Source organism: Octopus bimaculoides, chromosome 2, assembly GCF_046866305.1.
Source record: "Octopus bimaculoides isolate indiv1 chromosome 2, ASM4686630v1, whole genome shotgun sequence".
In the NCBI taxonomy this organism is placed as follows: Eukaryota; Metazoa; Mollusca; class Cephalopoda; order Octopoda; family Octopodidae; genus Octopus; species Octopus bimaculoides.
Window position 1 is genome coordinate 5,302,668 of NC_142929.1, and position 25,058 is coordinate 5,327,725.

The 25,058-nt window shown below is 36.1% G+C and overlaps 1 long non-coding RNA gene across 1 annotated transcript in view; it reads left to right on the top strand.

Annotated features, from left to right (window-relative positions):
• The window catches only part of LOC106868901 (uncharacterized), a 65,609-nt gene that overhangs the window by 6,799 nt on the left and 33,752 nt on the right, over positions 1-25,058 (top strand). The window contains exon 2 of the long non-coding RNA XR_001409352.3: positions 10,981-11,070. This is a non-coding gene — a long non-coding RNA (uncharacterized LOC106868901). The remainder of the gene's footprint in view (positions 1-10,980; positions 11,071-25,058) is intronic.

The following is a 25,058-nucleotide window of genomic DNA, read 5'->3' on the forward strand; positions in this document are numbered from 1 at the left end:
ACCAAAGCTGACATCTAGCTGGGAGAGAGATAATGCATTGAGATACAGAAATAACGGTTTATGTATGATTGATGCCAGATTGAAAACCAGACAAAGGCAGAGAGACAGACTTGTCTGGTAACAAGTAAATGTGCCAAGTGAACAAAAATAGTTTTTGTTAATATATTCAAAAACAATAGTTCAACTGAATGCTGGTTTCTGATTGGCTAAAATAACACACATGACTCTGGGGAAACTAAGATATTGTTTTCTGTGTCTGTGTAGTCCTAAGAAATTCAAGTCTTGAGTTGTGAAAGTGAAAAATTGTCGGTGCAGATGTGGCTGTGTGGTAAGATGTTTGCTTCCCAACGAAATGGTTCTGGGCACTGTTTTCTTTCTCTGACAGTCAGTGACTGACATCACTTTTCAAATTGTCAGTGAAATCATTTTCACCTGATTCGGTTCCCCAAAGTCTGCCTGTGTTGATTCTTGGCAATTATTGCCAAATAGTTGTGGAATCATCATAAAATAAGTTCCAAAAATACGTTAGGATCAATTTAATTATTTTCTTTCTTAACAAAACTTTGTTTTGTACCTACACCACAGAAATCAATAATTCTAAAGATTTTTTTTTCTTTTTTGCTCCTTTCACGTGTATTTTCTCACAATTGGTTTGCATTTGAGACCACGGGTGGGGAATTAATCACATTGTCACTCACATTCAGAATTCAACATCAATCTTTGAAAGGAATGACCATGTTTTATAATACACATGAGAACCCCAAAAGGCTAAATTTAGGCAATTTATTTATCACATTTCTCCTACCAAAATTTAATTATTGGCTTAAATAAAGGCAATCAAAAGTGAAAATAGAGAGTGAATTGACTTAATTCCTCACAGTTTACCTGTCTTTATTAGTTCACACAATTGTTGCCAAGTGGTTGGGGAAAAATGTCAGTAAGGTTGTCTGCAAGAAAAGCCAGCAAATAACCTTAACTAATCGGATTAGTAGCAGTGAAAGCAACAGAAGGACTAAATTCTCATCAGAAAAGACCAATATTTTGTGATATCAACATGAAGAAGGAAGATAATGGAGCAACTAAAAGTACAGCCACATCATCAACCGTCAATTAGAGATCAACCAGATAGACTTCATTACCAAACCAAAGCAGTTTCACATGATCAGCTTATTAACCAACAAAACAGCATCAAGCCAGTGTATGATTCAGCTTTCGAGAACTTTCTCATTGAGCCATATAAAATGGTGGCTTTTGGCAATAACCCCAGAATGTTGAGACTACCAATTGATGTCTCCATTCCCATTGCATCAGCAGACATTGGCAGGTACAAGGTACAGATTTTGTCAACATGAATATAGTGCAATTATTTCTCGGTTGTGATGGGGCCAGCCACAGATTGCTTTGTATAGGCCCCAGGACTATGTCTCACCTGGTGTATAACTGTCACCATTATTTTCCATCCCCAGATGAAACACAAAAGACACTTCTGTGCAGTAAAGAAATCTTCTGTTAATTATTCGTTAGTGTTGTTAATTACTTCTACGTGTGGCCCTAGAAAGATATTGTCATTCACCAACAGCTACCATGACCACAACAACAGCAACACCCGTAGCATATACTGGCATCTAAACATATGGAATATATTTTAAAGAATAATGTGTAGCAGACCATGCTGCATCACTGACTGCAGTAATAATTTGAACTCTGATATTCATAGACACTAAGTCAAGATCTTTGCCATTCAGCTTCAAAACAAAGAGGTTTTGGAATATATTATCAAAAAACAAACAAACAACTGAAACCAAAAACCACAGAAAGTTATTAGCATTAGTAAAGTTGAGAAAATGAAACCCAATTGTTCAGACATCTTAATAGAAAATAAATTATAAGCTGTTTTATACTTGAATGAATCAATTATTGCACTCTTTCCAAGTGATTTCACTTTTGTGGCTCATGAAGCGATTTTCCCGTTTTCAGTTTTGTAATCTCAATTATATCTTTGAAATATATTCAATCCTCTCTCTGCTCTTTTCTTTGTATGTAAGCATGTATTCGTTTGTACACACACATACAAAAACATGTAGGCACCAACGGATGTACAAATTTAGCCATGTATGTGTATGTATGTCTTTATTCAGTTTTATTTCAAGATTTCTGGCCAATAGAGAAAGAATTGGTTTCTAACCTGGATCCAAGGATCTTTCATTGGAATTTCAACATCAACGAGGTATTTTTGCAGGCATGTATGTATCTAACTATCTATACATACACATTTGTATGTTTCATGTTATGTATGTCTTCTCATGCATATAGTCGCATATCTAGGCATGCTCATATATATTTAAATGATAAACTTCAGGAAAGTTTTATAGATTTTTAAAGTTCTAGTGATGGATTCGATCTGTAGTCTTCCAATTAGCTTTCTCCCTTCTGGTTTTGAGAAACCTAATTTCTCAAGATTGGTATTTAGGAACTGTGTTACATATCCTAATACCCTAATAGTTACAGGTGCAGTAATTGTACGTACGTATGCATGTATGCTTGTATGTGTATATATGTATGCATGAATATATGTACATAGATACATACATAAGTATATCATCTGACTGACCAGACTATGAGATGTTGTTATACATTGCTGGTCACAATGCGCTTTGCATTATTTAAGCTTTCAAATGATGCCATCACACTGGCTGGGTGAACAGGCCAACATTCCCCTTGATTGAAAAGCTAGTTCATTGCAGAGGTACCCATTGACAGTTGAATGGATGGGAACAATGGGAAATGAAGTGTTTTCTTCATGAACACAATAACCATATATATTATATATATATATATACATACATACAGAGAGAGAGAGAGAGCTAAGAACTAGATAGATTGATAGATAGAAAGATAGATAGATACCTAATAAGTATATATGTATTTATTTTTCATATATCTGAGATACAAGCTATCAATGTAGTTTGTATTTACCAATACACACTTAATACAATAGTGTATAAACATGTAGCAACCATCTCCCTTTCTAACATTGCATTTGTGTCTTTTATATACAGATGCAGTGTTGTAGCTTCATAACATGTGCAAGCATACATGTATGTATACATACATACACATATATACACATGTATATTTATAAGTGCATATGTACGCACATACATATGGAACCATACCTAGACACCACACATACATGTGTATGTATACAAGCTGATACGTACACACACACACACATGTATGTATGTATGTGTATATATATATATATATATATATATATATATATATATATATATATATATCGAGAGAGAGAGATCCTAGTGCATGATGCGGATAGACTCACATCGAAGTTAAGAAATTTGCATATATAAGGTAAGATAAGTTCATATACTAAAAATTATATACAAACCATATGAACCAATATATATATATATATATATATATATATATATATATATATACTCATATACATATGTATGTTGGCATACATGCAGATATACAGACATGTTATACATCTATATATATACACACATATACACATATTGATATATACTTTTATGTGTGTATACATATATATACAGAGAGAGAGACACACATACACACATATGTGCACACACACACACACACACACACACACACACAAAGCTGCTCACCCACGTTCTTCTATCCATATGTACATACAGATATCCATTTGTTGACTTAAGTTGGATAATAGAGCTAGTTTTAATAATATCTAGGAAGTTTTAGGGATATATGAATAGACCTGTCAATTGTTGGAAGTAATGCCCTTTGATATATGCAATAAACTAACATGACTTAGAATAATACGCTAATAATAATAATAATAATATAACAACCACAACAATGGTTAATGAATAATATAACATTTAAATAGTTGAAGCAGAAGTCTCTTAAGGATATGAAGGGCAAAAGACGAAAAGCAGTTTATATAGAGACGGAACCAAGTGTTTTGTAAGATGTTTACTTGCAGGTTTAAGTTAGATGTCTTAGTTTGTTTGAGTTTGTTTTTTTTTTTGTTTTTTTTTTTTGTAAAAGAACTTGAAAGTTCCCCAAAAAACCTTGCAGTTGATCATGAATTTGTTTCATTTATTTGGAAGTCGTTTATCAGAAAGTAAAATTTGCTTTGCTACATAATCAGTATAGCCTTCATTCTTCTGTGCATAGAGTTTCAAATTCTTCTATTTTCCACTGAAAGGTGTTTGAGTTGCCACACATATTCACCTAATGATGTTGATTGAGTCAATTTAGGGTTTTGGAAAGAGAGAACACGAATATAGATAAAAACACTTCTTGAAAATGTTAGCCGTAAATCCAGAGCTTGTGTATTCCCCTGAGCATGAATGTGCAATTACACTTATATCAGTTATACTGTGTTTCTCACAAGACAATTTCCATTTAATGGGCAGTCATTGATATTTTCACAATTACATGTTTTTGGCTTATTACGATTCTCAGGGACTCTATTCAGATTATTATATAATCTATTGTTATTTGAAGTATGATCCTAGGCAGTGTTTGAAAGACCATTTCCTGCAATGATGTGTGTATATATATGTATGTGTGTGTGTATAATTCTTAAACAAGAATATTTTTGACAGTGGCTTCAAAATTTTACCATTCCAAAGATGGCTTAACTGGCTGAGACTGAAACTTCAAAGTCACTGTCAATATTATTCTTGTTTAAAGATAACAAATTTGTACTCTATAAATGTATAGAGTAAACCATTAGATTAATGTGAAATTGCTTGATTAGAAGTGAACACACACGACTGTGCATCTGTGTGTGTGTGTGTGTGTGTGTGTGTGTGTGTGTACATGTAACTCGCACACTTATAGACAAACATCCATACATATGTATAAACACACACACACACACACATTAAAGGTGGTGAGCTGGCAGAAACGCTAGTAAGCCGGGTGAAATGCTTAGCGGTATTTCGTTTGCCACTACGTTCTGAGTACAAATTCCGACGAGGTTGACTTTGCCTTTCATCCTTTGGGGGTCGATTAAATAAGTACCAGTTATGCACTGGGGTCGATATAATCGACTTAATCCGTTTGTCTGTCCTTCTTTGTCCTCTCTGTGTGTAGCCCCTTGTGGGCAATAAAGAAATAACACACACACACACATTCTTAATTCAACTTTAAAGTGGTTGACATTAGGAAGAGCATCCATCTGTGGAAATCCTGCCAAAACAGACAATGGAACATGGTGTGGATCCTGACCTTGCCAACTCCTGTCGAACTATCCAACCCATGCCAGCATGGAAAACGAATGTTAAATGATGATGATGATGATTTACTGTTTCATTTGGTAGGATCAACAAAAATGTTGTCCACCCAGTGAGACATGTAGACGAGCAATTTTTTTATTTATAAATAATCTCTCTCTCTCTCTCTCTCTCTCTCTCTCTCTCTCTATATATATATATATATATATATATATATATATATAGCTAGTAAGCTCTGCTGGATATGTAATGTGAGTGTGCATACATGACAGAGTGTAAGCGCCCTGAGATAAAAGTTGGTCTTAAGAAACACCAGATGTGGTGTGCAAGAGAGACGACTGTGCTGGTATGGTCAAGTGTTGCGAATGGATGAGGACAGCTGTGTGAAAAAGTGTCACACCCTAGCAGTTGAGGGAACCTGTGGAGGAGGTAGACCCAGGAGGACCTGGGATGAGGTGGTGAAGCACAACCTTAGAACACTGGGCCTCACTGAGGCAATGACTAGTGGCCAAGACCTTTAGAGATACGCTGTGCTTGAGAAGACCCGGCAAGCCAAGTGAGATCATAACCCGTGGCCTATGCCAGTGGTGTATAACCCGCCCACTTATGAGTACCCTTCATTCATTGGACAATAAACTTTGTTTAGGAAGATCTGTTGAGGCAAGGGAAATCAAAATCGCTGATGTGGTCGATGACAGTACCCCCTAATTGGCACGTGTGCCAGTGGAACATTGAAAGCACCATCCAAGCGTGATCATTACCAGGGCCACTGACTGCCTCCCATGCCGTAGCACATAAAAAGCACCTTTTGAGCGTGATCGTTGTCAGCGATGCCTTACTGGCACGTGCTGGTAGCATGTGAAAAACAACATTTGAGTGTGGTCATTGCCAGTACTGCCTGACTGGCCCTCATGCTGGTGGCATGTAAAAGCACCTACTACACTCTCAAAGTGGTTAGCATTAGGAAGGGCATCCAGCTGTAGAAACTTTGCCAGATCAGACTGGAGCCTGGTGCAGCCTTCTGGCTCACCAGTCCTCAGTCAAACTGTCCAACCCATGCCAGCATGGAAAGCGGACGTTAAATGACGATGATATATATATATATATATATATATATATATATATATATATATATATATATATACAAATAGGAAAGATTTTATCCTTTTACCAAGCAGGTAATTATTTTATTATGGGAATTGCCAACTGTTTGATTTCTCAATAAACCCTTTCAATCCTAAATTATTTGTTTTTACAGAAAAATGGTTTCGTGATTTTTTAAAACAGTTCTTGACTGGAATTGATAATAAACCTCAATATAATCACATCCAAAAATATACTGGTTACAGTCAATATTTTGAAAAATTACCATTTCAGTATTAACCTACGTAAATTCTCCTGTGACTTTTCAAGCTGTAAGTGATGTGAAATATGACCTCTCATAAATCTTAATTACAGATGGTGCTGTTCACTGTTTCTACGACATTCAGTAAATATATCGTTTTGATCATGAATCATAAAAGAGGTAATATAACTGTATGTTCCTGCCACATATATAGGAACACCATGTTATTATCTAGCAGTCTGTTTTGAAACTCATACCAACATCAGATACTCAAATGTCCATTCATTGAATTTATTTCAAAAACTGTGTTTCCTAAGATTATCAAACAACTTCAGGTGTACTCAGGTAGGAGGTAACAAACAATGTTATTTAGAGTTATTTTAATCAGATTTGATAAATCTTAATCTTTCCTATTCATTAGCTGCAAAAAGAAACCGTATAAAACAAGTGTGGCTGTGTGGTAAGAAGCTTGCTTCACAACCACATGGTTATGGGTTCAGTCCCACAGTGCGCCACCTTTGGGCAAGTGTCTTCTACATCCTTGGGCCAACCAAAGTCTTGGGAGTGGATTTGATAGATGGAAACTGAAAGAAGTCTGTTGTATATATGTATATATTATGTCTTTGTGTTTGTTTGTCCCCCACCACTGCTTGACAACTGGTGTTGGTGTGTTTACATCCCTGTAACTTAGTGGTTTGGCAAAACAGAACAATAGAATAAGTACCAGACTTTAGAAAAGTACTGGGGTCGATTCATTCGCCAAAAAAAGAAAAAAATTCTCAGAGGTGGTGCCCCAGCATGGCCACAGTCTAAGATAAAGGAAACCATCAAAATCAAATCAAATCACAATCAAATGGAAATTGTAATTGTGGCTGATGCCAGTGCCACCTGACTGGCTCTCTGTGCCGGTGACACATAAAAAGCACCATCTGAACCTGGCCAATGCCCGTACTCCTGACTGGCCTCTGTGCCGGTGGCATGTAAAAAGCACCATCCGAATGTGGCTGATGCCAGTGCTGCCTGACTGGCGACATGTAAAAAGCACCCACTACACTCTTGGAGTGGTTGGCGTTAGGAAGGGCATCGACCTGTAGAAACATTGCTAGATTAGATTGGAGCCTGGTGTGACCTCCTGGCTTGCCAGTCCCTAGTCAAACTGTCCAACCCATGCCAGCATGGAAAATGGACGTTATTAGATGATGATGATGATATACAAAGGCGGTGAGCTGGCAGAATCGTTAGCATGCCGGGCAAAATGCTTAGCGGTATTTCATCTGCCGTTATGTTCTGAGTTCAAATTCCGCCAAGGTTGACTTTGCCTTTCATCTTTTTGGGGTTGAGTAAATAAGTACCAGTTACCCACTGGGATCGATGTAATCGACTTAATCCCTTTGTTTATGTCCCCTCTCTGTTTAGCCCCCTGTGAGCAATAAAGAAATAGATATCATATAAATTGCAAATACAGAGATTTCTAGTAAAGTCATTTCTGTTGAAACAATTTCTGCTTTATTGTCGAAATCAACATCAGCACAACCAAGAAAAAACTGCCCTCAGGTTTGCTTTTGTTACCCAAATCAATTGATGAATTTTAATTTTCTCAAGCCAACATTTGGGGAAACAGAAATGTTCTTTCCAAACAATCTTGTACACTGCTTTTGATTTCATTTTCTCCATTTCGTTACAACCAATCTAAGCGTAAATATTGTTTTGGTTCTATTTTTTTTTATTCTTTCTCTTTGGCTCTAAATATAATGAAAATTCAGAACTACAGCTTGCTGCAGGTAAAGAAATTGTGTTTTAATTGAAAAGGAAAAAAAAAAGTTTGGCAGTACTTTGAAGAACACTGGCTCTCTGAATGTCACCATGCTGCTATTAAAAGTGCAGATTCCTAAATTACATTGGAGAATCATTTGGGTAAAACTTCAACAAATCATGCAAACAACTCCTAAATGCATGATAGAAATGATTGTTTGCACATCGTTTGGTTTGCCTATGTGAATAACCACAAGGTGAGTTTAATGGTATAAAAAAAAAATTGTCATTAAAAGCCAAAGAATGGTTAATGAAAATGAAATATATTGGCAATCATTTTTTTACCACTTAATTAGAGTGCGTATCCAACAGATTAAGATATGAGTATATATAGCAATGTTGTTATATAGTATTCATAAGTGTGTGTGGGGGTGTGAAGAATGCTTCTTGTGTGTATATTGATACAAAAATAGGGATGTGTGTCTAGTGGTGGTGATGGGGAGGATCAACATTGTTATCTTACTGTGTATGTAAATACAAGAATGTGTTTGTGTATGTACATGAGGGAACATTTCTCATAATGTATGCAAGCAGATTCCTTGCATATTCTGTAGAGAGAAAGGGAGAGAGAGAGAGAGGGAACGTGTTTGTGTGAGTGAAGGAGTGTGTTAGTAATAAGAGAATAAGTTAAAGAGAAACACCTTTTTTGCATTACAAAGTGATGTGGAACCATGCAACAGCTGCGACAATTTCTCCCAGAAGAGTAGGAAATAAAAAAAAAAAAATTTCAGGTTTTTATAATGGCAAAACATATGGCTGTGCGATTATCATTGTTTGGCCAAAAATAAAGTCAAGGTTTCTATGGAACATGGCTTGATTGGAAAAATCCCAAGCGATGTGTATTTTTATCTTGTTTCAGTCATTGGGCTGCAACCATGCTTGAGAACGGCCTTGAAGAATTTTAGTCAAATGAATCGACTCCAGTACATTTTTAAAGCCTAGTACTTATTCTGTCAGACTCTTTTGCCAAACTGCTAAGTTATAAGAACATAAACACACCAGTACTGATTATCAAGTGGTGATGGACACACACACACACACATGTATACATAATGACCTTTCAGTTTCTGTCTACCAGATCCACTCACAAATCTTTGGTTGGCCCAAGATTACAGTAGAAGACACTTCCACACAGTAGGACTGAGCCCAGAACCATGTGGTTGAGAAGCAAGCTTCTTATCACACAGCTATGCTTGTGTAATAAATAATGGGGAATTGTGGATGGAAAAAAATCCTTGCAATGTAGAAGTGACATGAAAACAAATATTTAAACAATATAGGAGGCCACAAAGTTCACTCTCTACTTGACCATAAAGGTACCAGGAAAGTATTCATGATTATTCTTGAAAGGTTCAAGAATAATGTAAACTAATAGGCACAGGTTGCTTCCCAACCACAAGGTTACAGGTTCAGTCCCACTGTGTGGCACCTTGGACAGGTGTCTTCTAATATAGCCTCAGGCCAACCAAAGTCTTGTGAGTGGATTTGGGAGACAGAAACTGAAAGAAGCTTGATGTATATATATGTGTGCCTGTGCATGTCTGTGTAAATGTGGCCGTGTGGTAAGAAGTTTGCTTTCCAACCACCTGGTTCTGGGTTCAGTCCCACTTTGTGGTAACTTGGGCAAGTAGCTTCTAATATAACCTCAGGCCAACCAAAGCCTTGTGAGTGGATTTAGTAGACGGAAACTGAAAGAAGCCCGTTGTATGTGTGTGCGTGTATATATATATGTGATGACAATGATGAAGATATATATATATATATATATATATATATGTGTGTCTTTTTATTTGTGCTTCACCACTACTGGACAACTGGTGTTGGTTTTATTTGCATCCCCGTAACTTAGTTATTCAGCAAAAATAAGTAGTAGGCTTTAAAAAAAAATACTGTGGTCCATTTAATTAGGAACCCTTCAAGATGGTGCCCCAGCATCGCCATAGTCTAATGATTGAAACAAGTAAAAGATAAAAGATCACAGAATTGAAAGAGAGAAGCTAGTTCCATCTCCTTAGATCGCTCAACAAAGCTTGTACAAATAAACAGCCGAGTCACAAAATATATAACACGAGTTCTGTTTTTAAAGGCTGAGAAAATCGCTCGGTGGCCTTGGTACAAATGACTTTTCAGTTACTGCCAAAAAATCAGATTACATTATGTAATCATGAGATCAACAAATGTTTGGTGGCCAATAAGAAATTTCAGCATATTTGTATTATTTGCAAGACATAAATGTTCAACAATATTTTCAGTTACCCTAGGCGTGCTCACAAAACAGCAACGACAGAAGTGTATGCTTTGACGGAGCAAGAAATATGTTTGGAAAAGAATTTTCAGTTGTCAAATGTTTAGAACAACTTCAACTGAAGATGCTGTCGAGTACAATCTTTAGAGAAGAAAAACTACAAAATTTATAATGCAGTGTAAGACATTATCTGAAGAGAGGGAGAGAGATAGTATTTCATCTCAGAACCTACATGACTGTGGAAGTCCTCTAGAAGAATTGAATTGAGAATTGAGGAAGGGACATTTTCATTGTGAGTTCAAGACCATTGCAAACATATGTATTTTCAGGCTACAGATAAAATAATCCCTTCTCCTGATAAATGATTTTGTCAAGCAGATTACAAGGTATCTTTAAGGCTGGAGACATTACTTCTAAAGGTAAGTGACAAAGAATATTCTTCATCAGAAATCAGTTTTACTAAGGGCAGTTGCTTTGATTATATTGTTCCATAACTTAATTTCTGGTATTTCAAATTTCTACGAGAGAGATTTGTTTGTTATTTAGTAACATTGTAGGCCACCTGAATGATAAAAATCAACCTACTGTGAGCATTTAATATGAGATACTTCTAAAATTTACCAGCTTTTAGTGTTAATTCCTGCAAAACTTGCTACAGCTGAAAGAACATTTTCCCAAGCAAAACGTTTGTAGAATGGCATATGAGAGATTAAATTCTCTGGCTATGCTTTTGTTTCATTAAAAACAAGCAAAGTAAATCTCCTTACAGAAGCTGCAAAATTTGCTTCTCAAAATGAGAACCGACAAAAGAATTTTGCTAGTGTCTGATTCGTTTGATGGTAAATTGAGTGAAATTATAAACTTTTGTAACTCATGAATATCCGTAGAACAATGAAGCAAGACTCATCTACACAATGCATTGAATATACTGGAATATGTAAGAAAACGGAAAATAAAAGAATGGTAAATATGGAAATAATTAAGGAAACACTTGAAGACAACGAAAGCCTTAAAACAAAAACTAAGCAGAAGATGTCTATGGGACATAACACAATCATTAGCCTAAATGACAAAGATGGAAAACAACTTACAGAAGATGTACAAATATTAGAAAGAGTAAAAGAATTCTACGGAAACCTCATTCAATCTAACAAAGAAGTTTCTTGAACAGTAAGGGTCCCAGACATCTTGGAAGCAGAGAAATGTCATAAAGGAAATGAGAAACAATGAAACTGCAGGTCGAGATGGGATTGAAATAGACATGATAAAAGTGCTTGGGCCAAGCACAGAGAAGAAACTAGCTAAACTAAATGCAAAATGCCTACATCAACTCAGGACACTGGTTACGTGGGAAGATTCCCAGCTAATCCTTTAGGAAAAAGGGATGCCAGAATTTTAAAGAACAACAGACCAACCAGCCTACTATCGTACATCATATAAAAAAAGATTTGAGAGAGAAAGCTGGATGAGAACACTACAGCAGAACAGGGAGGCTTCAGGAGAAACCGCAGCATAATAGATGTACACACATACTGTAAAGCAAATGAAGGGAAATGCCAGACTTACAACATACCATTATGCTTAATATTTGCAGAGTTTGAAAAAGCTTTTGATTCCATGGAAATCGATAATATACTATGAGCACTAGAGGAAAAAGCAATCAAAGGAGACGGCGTAGAGTTTCCAGAGAATTAGTAGACCAACTGGAGAATTAAAGCAACTCTAAACACCAAAATGATTGATATGAAAATTGAGAAATGCGTTAGACAAAGAGACACCATATCACCCAAACTATTCACATCTGTTTTAGAAAAGGATTTTAAGAATTTGTATTGGTCAGATAAAGGAATATAAATATAAATGGATGTATACTAAATCATCTCAGATTTTCTGATGATATTGTACTCATTTCCAACAGCATTAAAGGGTTGACAGAAATGCTCAGATGAAAGTAAAAAATGTGGACTCAGAACTGAGTAAAACGAGTCTAGTGAAGTCATTGTTGTGGCTGATGCCAGTGCCGCCTGACTGGCACCCATGCTGGTGGCATGTTAAAAGCACCATTTGAGCATAGGTCGTTGCCAGTGCCGCCTAACTGGCTTCCGTGCTGGTGGCACAGTAAAAGCACCATTTGAGCATAGGTCGTTGCCAGTGCCGCCTAACTGGCTTCCGTGCTGGTGGCACAGTAAAAGCACCATTTGAGCATAGGTCGTTGCCAGTGCCGCCTGACTGGCCTTCATGCCGGTGGCACATAAAAAGCATCCACTACAATCTCAGAGTGGTTGGTATTAGGAAGGGCATCCACCTGTAGAAAACTTGCGAGATCAGATTAGACCCTGGCACAGCCTCCTTACTTGCCTGTCTTCAGTCAAACCATCCAACCCATGCCAACATGGAAAATGGATATTAAACGACGCCGACGATGATGATGATGAGGGATAATTTCCAACTGTCTAATCACAGCTGGAAATGTAGTAATGGATGTTTAAATAGTTGAACATGTCAACAAATACACTCATCTCAGACAAATTATCTGCTTAACCCTTTCGTTACTGTATTTCTGTTGAAATGCTCTGTGTTTCTTTCAATTAATTTTAAATATTACAAAGAATTTAGTAAAATAACTTTGTTATCATTCAGTTAGTGTTAGGAACATAAATTGTGACTAAGGTTTGGTGGAAGATTTTAATTCAAAACTTTTGAAAACAAGACATTTGTACTACAGAGCCAGAGGCAGTTTCAGATGGATTGGTATCAAAAGGGTTATACACACCTCTACATTTGGGCAGATGTACATTAGAACCAGTTGGAAGGGTGTGTGGATTGAAGGAAATTTAGGTTATTATTTCTTGCATATAAAGTGACCACATTGAAGTCTCCTTCTCGCATGTCTTCTGCTGATTATTTTTCTTCTTAACCCTTTTGTTACCATATTTCTCTTGAGATGCTCTGTGTTTCTTTCAATTACTTTAAATATAACAACGAATTTAGTAAAATAACTTAGTTATCATTCAGCTAGTGTTAGGAACATAAATTGTGACTAAGGTTTGGTGGAAGATTTTAATTCAAAACTTATGAAAACAAGACATTTGTACTCAGAGCTTGAACCGGTTTCAGCCAGGTTGGTAACAGAAGGGTTAAAGGATAAAAATCAGACCAAAGAAATTGAATGACGCATGCAGTTAGGATGGGCAGCCTTTGGTAAACTGATTCATATCATGAGTAGTGTGCCTAAAAGGAAAGGTCTTCAACCAGTGTGAGCTGAGCAGAATTACGTATGCATGAGAAACATGGATTACCATCAAGAGCATTGAAAATATATGAAGACCAACACAAAGAGCCATGGAAAGGAGAGTGCTAAAGATTAAGAAAATGGATAAGAATAGCAACAGGTTTAACCCTTTCGTTACTATATTTCTGACCAAAATACATCCCTCATGAGTTTCAATTAAATTCTAAAATAATCATGAATTTAGACTAGTCTCATTAAACACCTGTAACTTTTTTATCTAGAAAATAAAAATGCTGAAGTGGTCTTTCATAAGACATGTTTAGAAAACAGGATAATGGATGGAATAGCAAACTGATGGAGTGGACACCATGTACAGAGAAAAGAACGAGAGTAAGACTATGCAGGACTTGGAATGAAGACTTTGTTCAGTTGCTCAGCACCCAAACATGGATAAAGAAAATATTAGGCCATGGTTGGTGGAGGGAACACACTGAGGCCTTTGTCTTTACTAAATGTTACAAATTTTAATCAAACATTCAAATGTCTCAGTGGTTTAGAGCAGCTGATAAACCACCCTTTTTCATGCCTCTTGATTCATCTCTTGATATCAATTTATTTCTTGAGGTAGAATTTCTTTCAGATATTTATATTGAGTTTGCATTCCATTGATTTCATCTTTGCTGCTTTTCATCCTTTCAAAATCAATAAAACAAAGTATCAGTCAAGTGCTGGGGTTCATAAAATCAATTATACCCCTACCCCACACCCCTCTGAAGCTTTGTGTCTACATTGGAAGTCAAAATTAATTTACATTTAAACATACAATTTAAAGCTATGGACATCAGCAAATGTCTTGACCATCTTTGCTCTATACTAACAAATTTTTATTAGCCTATTACACTAAAAATAGTTCCATGGTGCCTGAGAGAGAGAGAGAGCACAAGAATGTGAGTCAGTATTTGGATTTACATACATAAAGAATCTACTCATTTAGAATCATGTGTTTTCATAAACTTCATCGATTGATTGCTTTTAATGAAACACTGGGATTAACATTAAAGAATGGAGAGGACGTGATACAGTCGAGCGAATTAATTCCAGCTCATTATTAGTATTTAGTTTATCAACTTTAAATAGATGAAAAGGAATATCAAAACCGAAAAGACCTAATTGAATATTGTAATGCATTTAATCAGTATTCTCTTGTTTCTGCCGAGTCATTGCCCTCTTAATTTCTTATGATTCATTCAGAATTTTAAGTGGTGAGAGGCAACAAAATAGAAAGTGACAGACATTGAGATAAAGATAAGAATATATTATAAGGAAATTAGAATTGAAGAGTGAATTGGTCAATGTACACACTACATGTGTGAAGTGATTCTTTTAACTGAACAGTTTTGACAAGACACAAACCCAGAAGGTTTAGGGAAACCAGATGGTGTAACATCCACGGTTTTTCGAAAAACATTAAAAGAGGCATTAAATAGCTTTAAATGAGAATGGAAGCTGAATCCTAGCTCCATCTCAACTCAGAGCTTGCTTATTTCTTGGTTTCCATGACTTCGACATTCAACTTAGCCCAGGATTCAATTCCACTGCATGGTACCTCAGACAATTAGTACTTCTCGTACTAACGAGTCTGATCTCACAACCTTGAACCTCTTGGAGATGACAAGGGACCAGGATGACTGACAATATACATTTCTTGAGAAGACTCACCCAACTCTGGGGACTAAATTTTGGAAGTGGTCTGCATGTTTGTATACATACATACACATCTATAGACGTGTGTGTATATACACACACTCCGTTGGTTACACCGACGAGAGTTCCAGTTGATCCGATCAACGGAACAGCCTGCTTGTGAAATTAACGTGCAAGTGGCTGAGCACTCCACAGACACATGTACCCTTAATGTAGTTCTCATGGAGATTCAGCATGACAAAGAATGTGACAAGGCTGACCCTTTGAATTACAGGTACAACAGAAACATGCAGTAAGAGTGAGAGAAAGTTGTGGTGAAAGAATACAGCAGGGTTCGCCACCATCCCCTCCCAGAGCCTCGTGGAGCTTTAAGTGTTTTCGCTCAATAAACACTCACAACGCCCAGTATGGGAATCAAAACCGCGATTCCACGACTGCAAGTTCACTGCCCTAACCACTGGGCCATTGCACTCTACACACACACGCACACGCACGATAAACTCTCCCGTTGTTAGACGACATATCAGGGTTCGACGATTTCTTACATATACAGGAGGCCAAGTTTTGTAAGTGAGCCCTAAACTTTTGAGAGAGAGAGAGAAAAACTATTAAAGGGGGTAGGAATATATCAGATAACATAAAGGGGAAATTAAATATAGAACATAAAGTAATGAATGTACACACACACACACACACATGATGGCTTTCACAGAGTTACTATCTATTCAATTTCTTTCTCAGAACTTAAGTTGATATGATTCTGTAGTGATAGAAGATTTGGCCTGATGGAATCAAACTTGAAATCATGGAGTCGAAGTAACATTCTTAACCACATGATATAATATGCAGTAATATTTCCATACAGTTGTATGCATAAATAAATATATGCAGATATGCATATTACACCATGTAATATGTATCTTTCCTGTACATTAGGAAATGCACTGTAGCTGTTAAGTGCAAATGCAATACAGCTGTAAGCCAACGAATCAGATGGGTTGGCCATGTAGCATGTTTAACAAAATCGTCATTAACCAAATAAATTCTCTACAGGGAAATATCAGGTTGATAAATAAGGCATTGCTATTCTTCGACAGCAAACTTACAGAAAAGGAGAATAAATAGAAAATGTTAGAATTCTTTATTATTAAACTAGAATTCCTGGAGACGACTATATTTCACTAGAAATAAAATTTTCTCTGGGAATCGGATATAATTATCCCCAGGAATTGGAAATAATTGTCCCTAGAATTGGATATGAAATGAATAAATGCAGTGTTGAGGCATTCTTCTGAATCAGTGAAAAACAGCGCAGGCATGATCTTCATACAAATTTCTTGTATGGTGGGAAAGTAGGAGAAAACAAGTTCACCAACAGATAACGTGAAAAAGAGCAGTGGGGAAAATAGAGAGAGAGAGAAGAACAGGATGAAAAGAAAGAGGGGGGAGACAGAGAGAAAAGAAAAAAAGTGTAAAGACAATACATTTACACTTGGTGCCTTAAGAACAAGCTCATAATTGACTTCAACATATGCAAAGGAATGTCAGTGACCTGGTTGCAAATGTGAGGCAAAAGACATTGATACATTATGCTTTGTGTATTCTAATAATGTCTCTCCTGATTCTAAGGTAACGAACGAATGCCATTGGTTCAGCTCCAAGTTGTGATCTCATAAAATCGTTTGTGTAACCAGTTCAACTGAAGAAATAGATGTGTGTGTGTGTGCGAGCATGTATGTGTATAATATATGTGTTATCTTCATCATTTTGTGTCCATTGTCCATGCTGGCATGGGTTGGATGATTTGACCAGGGCTGGTAAACTGGAAGGCTGCACCAGGCTCCAGTCTGATTTGGAATGGTTTCTACAGCTGCATCCCTTTCCTAATGCCAACCACTCCGAGAGTGTAATGGGTGCTTGTATGTGCCACCAGCATGGATGTCAGTTCGCATGACCCCAACATCTTTCACGATTTTTGCACCTCCAGTATATCTTCAGTCCATCTGCATTCTGCTTATTTTTTGTGTGTATATAATTTTCTTGATCGACCAAATTGATTTTTCCTTTCTCTGAAGTTATGATCCTGCAGGTAGTTATGTTGATAGGTAGGCATATTGAATAAATTTAATTCGATTTGCTTGAAAATTTTTGTTCGTAAACTGTTCAGCTCAGATACTTGAGAGAGAGAGCGAGCGGGGGTTAAAGAAAGGTAAAAAAAATATCTAAAACTGTCCAACCACAATTTTAATTCTGAAGTGATTGTTCTAAACTTTCCCTTGAAAATCACATTTCAGAGTATTTGGGGACAAAGTTGTCAGTGATGAATTGATCTACAATGAATTGACCAGGGACAAATTAACTGATGATGAAATAACTGGGTTCGAATTGTCCTAGCAGCTTCTCTAGCACAGCCTATTACCAAAGGTCTCAGTCATTTGTCCTTGCCTCCGTGAGGCCCAACACTCAAAAGGTGCTTTTTACATGCTACCAGTACAGGTGCCAGTTACGTGACACCGGCATCGGCTACACTGCCTCTGTGGGGCCCAACACTTGTAAGGTGTTTTTTATGTGACACCAACATTGGCCACAACTATGATTTCACAAGATAACTATTGGCTAGAGGTGGCAGCACTAGGCCTTGTTTAGGTATACCCTTTTAAAGTGACACACATACTGATCTCATAAGAAGATAAACAATTAGTTTTAAATCTATGAGTGAGAAATAAGTCGTAGCAGTACTACAGAGTAAAGTCTATTTGCCAACGTACAGTGGCAGTCCTGATTAGGACAGTGTTACTGCCTTTTTTTAGCCCCAGGAAAACATCTTTCCAAGCTGGCTATTGATGCACAACTGTGTCTTTATACCTCGAACAAAGGAGCTAATATCCCCACCCAGCTTTAAACGATACCGGCTGTTCAATGGTTTCTGGGTATTTCCCTTCATGGGTACAAGATAACCATTGGCTTGAGATGGGGAATTAGCTCCTTTGTTCGAGATATAAGGATGCAGTTGTGCATTGATAGCCAGCTGGAAAAGATGTTTTCCTGGGGCTAAAAAATGGCAGCAACATTGTCCTGATCAGGACAGCAGAATTTTAATTTTAAGTACTTTTTAGTTTCCATTAGAGCTGACGTATTAGGCAAATTCTACTGTAGAAATCTTGTTCTGTACTTTTACAATTGTAATAACTTAAGAATATTAACATGCATTCGCCCACATTTTTCATTGTAATGCAATAAAACTAATAAATATTCTTTTGTTAAAAAATATTTAAATTATTTAACATTGTTGATGATTGAATGAAAATAAGAATTTTATGTTGTATTTTTTTAATTTTCGCATATGTTTTCATAAATTCTGAAAATAAGACAAAATTATCTGGACAGGGTTTCGTTGCATTGGCTAATATAAAATGGGTTTTAAAAAAATGCAAACCCAATGAATCCACCGTAAGGCACAAGGAGCCACTTGCCCTTTTGCTTTTTCTGAACAGCATTACTAGAACCCTTCAGGTTTGCCAATTGAAAGAAAGAAGCTATAATAATTAAATTTTGAGGAATAACATTTTTTAAAATGAAGTTTTCATATATATGCTAAAATTCCATATTACAATCTAATTTTCATAAACCAATTTAAAGCTCCAATTTCTATAAATAAAATATAATCCACTTTCAATAAACTAATTTCAAGCTCATCTATAAAAAATACCAAAAAATTTTTTTAATTTACTTTTTAAAAATTTTTTTAAAGATTTTTCTTTTTAAATTCATGAGCAATATCTATATTTAATTTTTGGTTTAAAGCTGTAATTTTTTAGGTTTCAATTTTTATGGAATTGAAAATATGAATTTTTTCTATTCTTCTATATTTGTTTTGATTTTTCTTCTTCATTCAATTCAATACCCCCCTCCCCATATTATTCATTTTTTTTCTTCATTATTATTAGTATGTTCTGTAGTCAAAGAACATGAGAAGCTTGAAAATTAAAGCATGCAAGAGATATTTATTATAAATAAATGAGTGTATGCTTTGTGTTAATTAAATGAAACCTTGTATATTTATTTCCTTTAAAATTCATAATTTTTTAGGATAATGAGAAGTGTAATTGTAAAAAATATTAGATCCTATATCTTCACTGTATGGAAATAATTTTATATTGAAACAAAGTGCATAATACAAACATGCCAAAAATGAAAGTGCAAAAATTCATTATGAAAAATAATTTTCTATATAATAGTGAATATTAATGTAATACTAATTTTATTATACAATCAAGAAATAAATTAGTTATATCTATATATAGTAAGAAGAGAATTTGATCATATGAATAGTAAAGCCAAGGCTAATATAGAATTTTTTTAAATGCAAAAATAGCCGATGCATCCGCTGTGAAGCAAGAGGTCAAAGTTAATTTGTTAGTCGAAATTCATCATCATCATCATCATCATCGTTTAACGTCCGCTTTCCATGCTAGCATGGGTTGGACGATTTGACTGAGGACTGGTGAAACCGGATGGCAACACCAGGCTCCAGTCTGATTTGGCAGAGTTTCTACAGCTGGATGCCCTTCCTAACGCCAACCACTCAGAGAGTGTAGTGGGTGCTTTTACGTGTCACCCGCACGAAAACGGCCACGCTCGAAATGGTGTCTTTTATGTGCCACCCGCACAAGCCAGTCCAGGGGCACTGGCAACGATCTCGCTCGAAAATCCTACAGGAGCCAGTCAGGCGGTACTGGCAACGGCCACGCTCAAAATGGTGCATCTCATGTGCCACCCGCACAAGAACCAGTCCAGGGGCACTGGCAACGATCTTACTTGGCTTGCCGGGTCTTCTCACGCACAGCCCATTTCCAAAGGTCTCGGTCCGTAGTCATCGCCTCGGTGAGGCCCAATGTACGAAGGTCTTGCCTCACCACCTCAGCCCAGGTCTTCCTGGGCCTACCTCTTCCACGGGTTCCCTCAACTGTTAGGGTGTGGCACTTTTTCACGCAGCTATCCTCCTCCATTCTCACCACATGTCCATACCAGCGCAATCGTCTCTCTTGCACGCCACAACTGATGCTTCTAATGTTCAGCTTTTCTCTCAAGATACTTACACTCTGACGGGTATTCACATTGACATTACACATCCAACGGAGCATACTGGCTTCATTCCTTGCGAGCTTACGTATGTCCTCAGCAGTTACAGCCCATGTTTCACTGCCATGTAGCATGGTTGTTCGTACGCATGCGTCATACAGTCTGCCTTTTACTCTGAGTGAGAGTCCCTTTGTCGCCAGCAGGGGTAAGAGCTCTCTAAACTTTGCCCAGGCTATTCTTATTCTAGCAGCTACACTTTCAGCGCACCCACCCCCACTACTAACTTGGTCGCCCAGATAGCGGAAGCTATCGACTACCTCTAGTTTTTCATCCTGGAATGAGATAGAAGTTGTTTCCTGTTTGTTTGCAGTCTTTATTGCACCTGAACATCTGTCACAAACAAAAACTAACTTGCTAGTTAACCTGCCTTTGATGTTGCTGCACCTCTTATGTGTCCATAGCTTGCACCGGGTACATCTTATAGAGTTACTACCTACTCCTTTTCTACATACTGAGCAGGGCCATCTACCTGAAGGGGTTTGTGTTTTATCTACCTTCCTACTTATTAGGATTTTGGTTTTAGCTAGGTTGACTCTAAGGCCCTTCAATTCTAGACCTTGCTTCCACACCTGAAACTTCTCCTCTAGTTCTGATAGTGACTCCGCAATTAGGGCAAGGTCATCAGCATAGAGGAGCTCCCAGGGGCAACCTGTCTTGAACTCCTCTGTGATTGCCTGGAGGACTATGGTAAATAATAGGGGGCTGAGGACGGAACCTTGGTGGACCCCTACCTCTACCCGGAATTCATTGCTGTACTCATTTCCAACCCTCACCTTACTGGCCGCATCTCTGTACATGGCTTGCACGGCTCTCACTAGCCATGTAAAATAAAAATAAAGCCTGCATATGAGTAACATGGATAAATTCCTCTCACCGAGATCTATCATATAGGCTGACACAAATCAATTTCATGTGTCACTCTCCCAATTTTGACCTCATATTTTACTGAAACTTTTTTTAATACTGTAGCAATTTTCAAATTTTGTAGGTGAAAATGTAGCTTAGGATGGGACCATTCAAAAAATGTAAACATCATCTAATTTGGTTTAAAAGTGAGTTAGTGACAAAGCCTAGAATTGGTCGTGAGTGAGTAAGTGTTGACCTTAAGAATAATATTCACACCCTACAATATGTGAATGATATTTTTTGGAATGATTAGCACCACAACACTCGTCCTGATGAATTCTATCATATGAGGCAGTAAAAAAAAAAGTTTTTAGGTGTCACCACATTTTTCAGCACATTTGGTCACAGTACTTTTTTATCTTGCCATAATTGACATTATCGGATTCCTCTAGTGGAGATCTATCTGAAAAATGGAATTCCAATATAGTTTTCTTTATAAATAAGAATATTTGGAGTCAATTTCAGTTGTTAATCTCTTATTTTTCACTGGTTTTTACCTCCGTACTTTTTTCTACAGAATATTTTTGCATACAAGTAACATGCATTGATTCCTCTCACCAAGATCTATCATATAAACTAAAATAAAATATAGAGTTCTTGAAAAAAAAAAAAACATATTTGGACCCAAAGTCGATTTCATGTGTCACTCTCCCATTTTTGATCTCACATACTTTGCTGAAACCTTTTTTCCTACTGAAGGAATTTTCAAATATTGTAGCTGAAAATGTAGCTTATGATGTAAACATGTAAACATAATCTAATTTGGTTAAAGACTCGGTGACAAAGCCTAGAAGTGGTCCTGACTGAGTAAATGTCATCATCATCATCATCATCATCATCATCATCATCATCGTCGTTTAACGTCCGCTTTCCATGCTAGCATGGGTTGGACGATTTGACTGAGGACTGGTGAAACCGGATGACAACACCAGGCTCCAATCTGATTTGGCAGAGTTTCTACAGCTGGATGCCCTTCCTAACGCCAACCACTCCGAGAGTGTAGTGGGTGCTTTTACGTGCCACCCGCACGAAGGCCAGTCAGGCGGTACTGGCAACATTCAAGCACTCCTGTGTGTGAATGATATTTTCTTGAAAGATAACACCACAACACTTGTCCTGATGAGTTTTATTATATAAGGTATTAAAAAAAATTTGGGGATTTTGAATTTTATTTTAAGTGTTACCACTTTTTGGGGCACATTTGGCTCCAGTAGTTTTTTTATTTAAATTGTTTCTGGGTATAATTGGCATCATCAGATTCCTTTAGTGGTGATCTATCTGAAAAATTGAATTTCAATATAGTTTTCCATTCAAAGCAGAACAATATTTGGAGTTAAAATCGATTTCAGGTGTTAATCTCCTCTTTTTGCTGGTTTTTATCTGAGTTCATTTTTTTCTAGTGAATATTTTTGCAAGTAACATGGATAGATTCCTCCAGCCAAGATCTATCATACAATCTACAATAAAATATAGGTTTCTTGAAAAAAAGGAATATTTGGATTCAAAGTCGATTTCAGGTGTCACTCTCACATTTTTGATCTCTTATATTTTGCTGAAACATTTTTTTCTACTGAAGACATTTTCAATGTTTGTAGCTGAAAATTCAATTTCCTTTGTTTTTTCGCTGGGTTTTACCTCAGTACTTTTTTCTACTGAATATTTTTGCATGTAAGTAACATGGATAGATTCCCCTCACCAAGATCTATCATATAAATTAAAATAGAATACAGATTTCTCTAAAAAAACAAAATTTTTAAATAAAAAACAACTGGGGCCAAATGTGCCAAAAAAGAGGTAACACCTAAAATCAAATTGAAGACCTGAAATTTTTTTTATACCTCATATGATAGAAATTTGTATCTTATCTTAACTTATATGATAGATCTCGTTGAGAGGAATCTATCCATGTTACTTATATGAAAGTACTGATATGAAAATTATCCAAAAACAACAAAAAAAAAAAAACAGGATTAACACCTGAAATCAAATTTTGACTCCAAATATTATTTTTAATGAAAACTATATTTAAATTTAACTTTTCAGAGATTTCTACTAGAGGAATCAGATAGATCTCTAGTGGAGATCTATCTGAGAACTTGAATTTAAATATAGTTTCTGTTTGAAATAAAAATAATATTTCGATTTCAGGTGTTAATCCCCATTTGTTTTTCACCAGGTTTTACCTCAGTACTTTTTTTTGCCACTGAATAATTTTGCAGATAAGTAACATGGATAGATTCCTCTCGCCAAAATCTATCACATAAGCTAAATTTAAATGTAGAATTCTTTCAAAAGAAAAAAAAAAAAAATTTGGATTCAAAATCGATTTCAGGTGTTACTTTCACGTTTTTGATCTCACTGAAAGTATTTTTCTATCAAAACAATTTTCAAATTTTGTAGCTGAAAATATAGCTTGTGATGTGACCAATCTAGAAATGTAAACATCATCTTATTTGAAATCAACTTTCAGTTCAAAAATTTTTTTTCTTTAAAGAAATCTATATTTTATTTTAGCTGATATGATAGACTTTGGTGAGAGGAATCTATCCATGTCAATTAGATGCAAAAATATTCAGTACAAAAAATGTACTGAATTGAAAACTGGCAAAAAAAAAAAAGAAAAGATCAACGCTTGAAATCAACATTGACTCCAAATATTATTCTTATTTCCAAAGAAGACTTTATTGAAATTCAACTTTTTAGAGACATCTCCACTAGAGGAATCCAATAATGCTAATTATATCAAGACAAGTGTCTTGGTGCTAATATTTGCAAAGAGTATCATTCACACGTGCTAAGTGTGTGAATGATATTCAGAAGGTCAACATTTACTCCCTTATGACTACTTCTAGACTTTGTCACTAATTCTGTTTTTAACCAAATTACATTTGTCACGTCACAAGCTACATTTTCATCTACAAAATTTGAAAATTGCTTCTGTAGAAAAAAAGTTTCAGTAAAATATGAGGGATCAAAAATGGAAGAGTAACACCAGAAATAAATATTGAGTCCATATATATTTTTTAAAAAAGAAATCTACTTTTAATTTTCGATTATATGATAGGTCTTAGTGAGAGGAATCTATCCATATTACTTAGATGCAAAAATATTCAGTAGAAAAAAAAACTGTGGAAGCAAAACAAAAAGGGAGATTAACGTCTTATTTTGAAAGAAAATTATATTTAAATTTAACTTTTCAGATAGATGAATCTGATGATGCCAATTATATCAAGAGAAATTTTAAAATTAAAAACTACTGGGGCCATAAGTGCTGAAAAATGTGACAACACCTAAGATCAATTCAATGCCAAAATTTTTTTTAATACCTCATATGAGATAGATCTTATCAAATGATGTGGTGCTAATCTTTCCAAAATATACCATTCACAGGTGTTAATCTCCTTTTTTTGTGCCAAGTTTTAC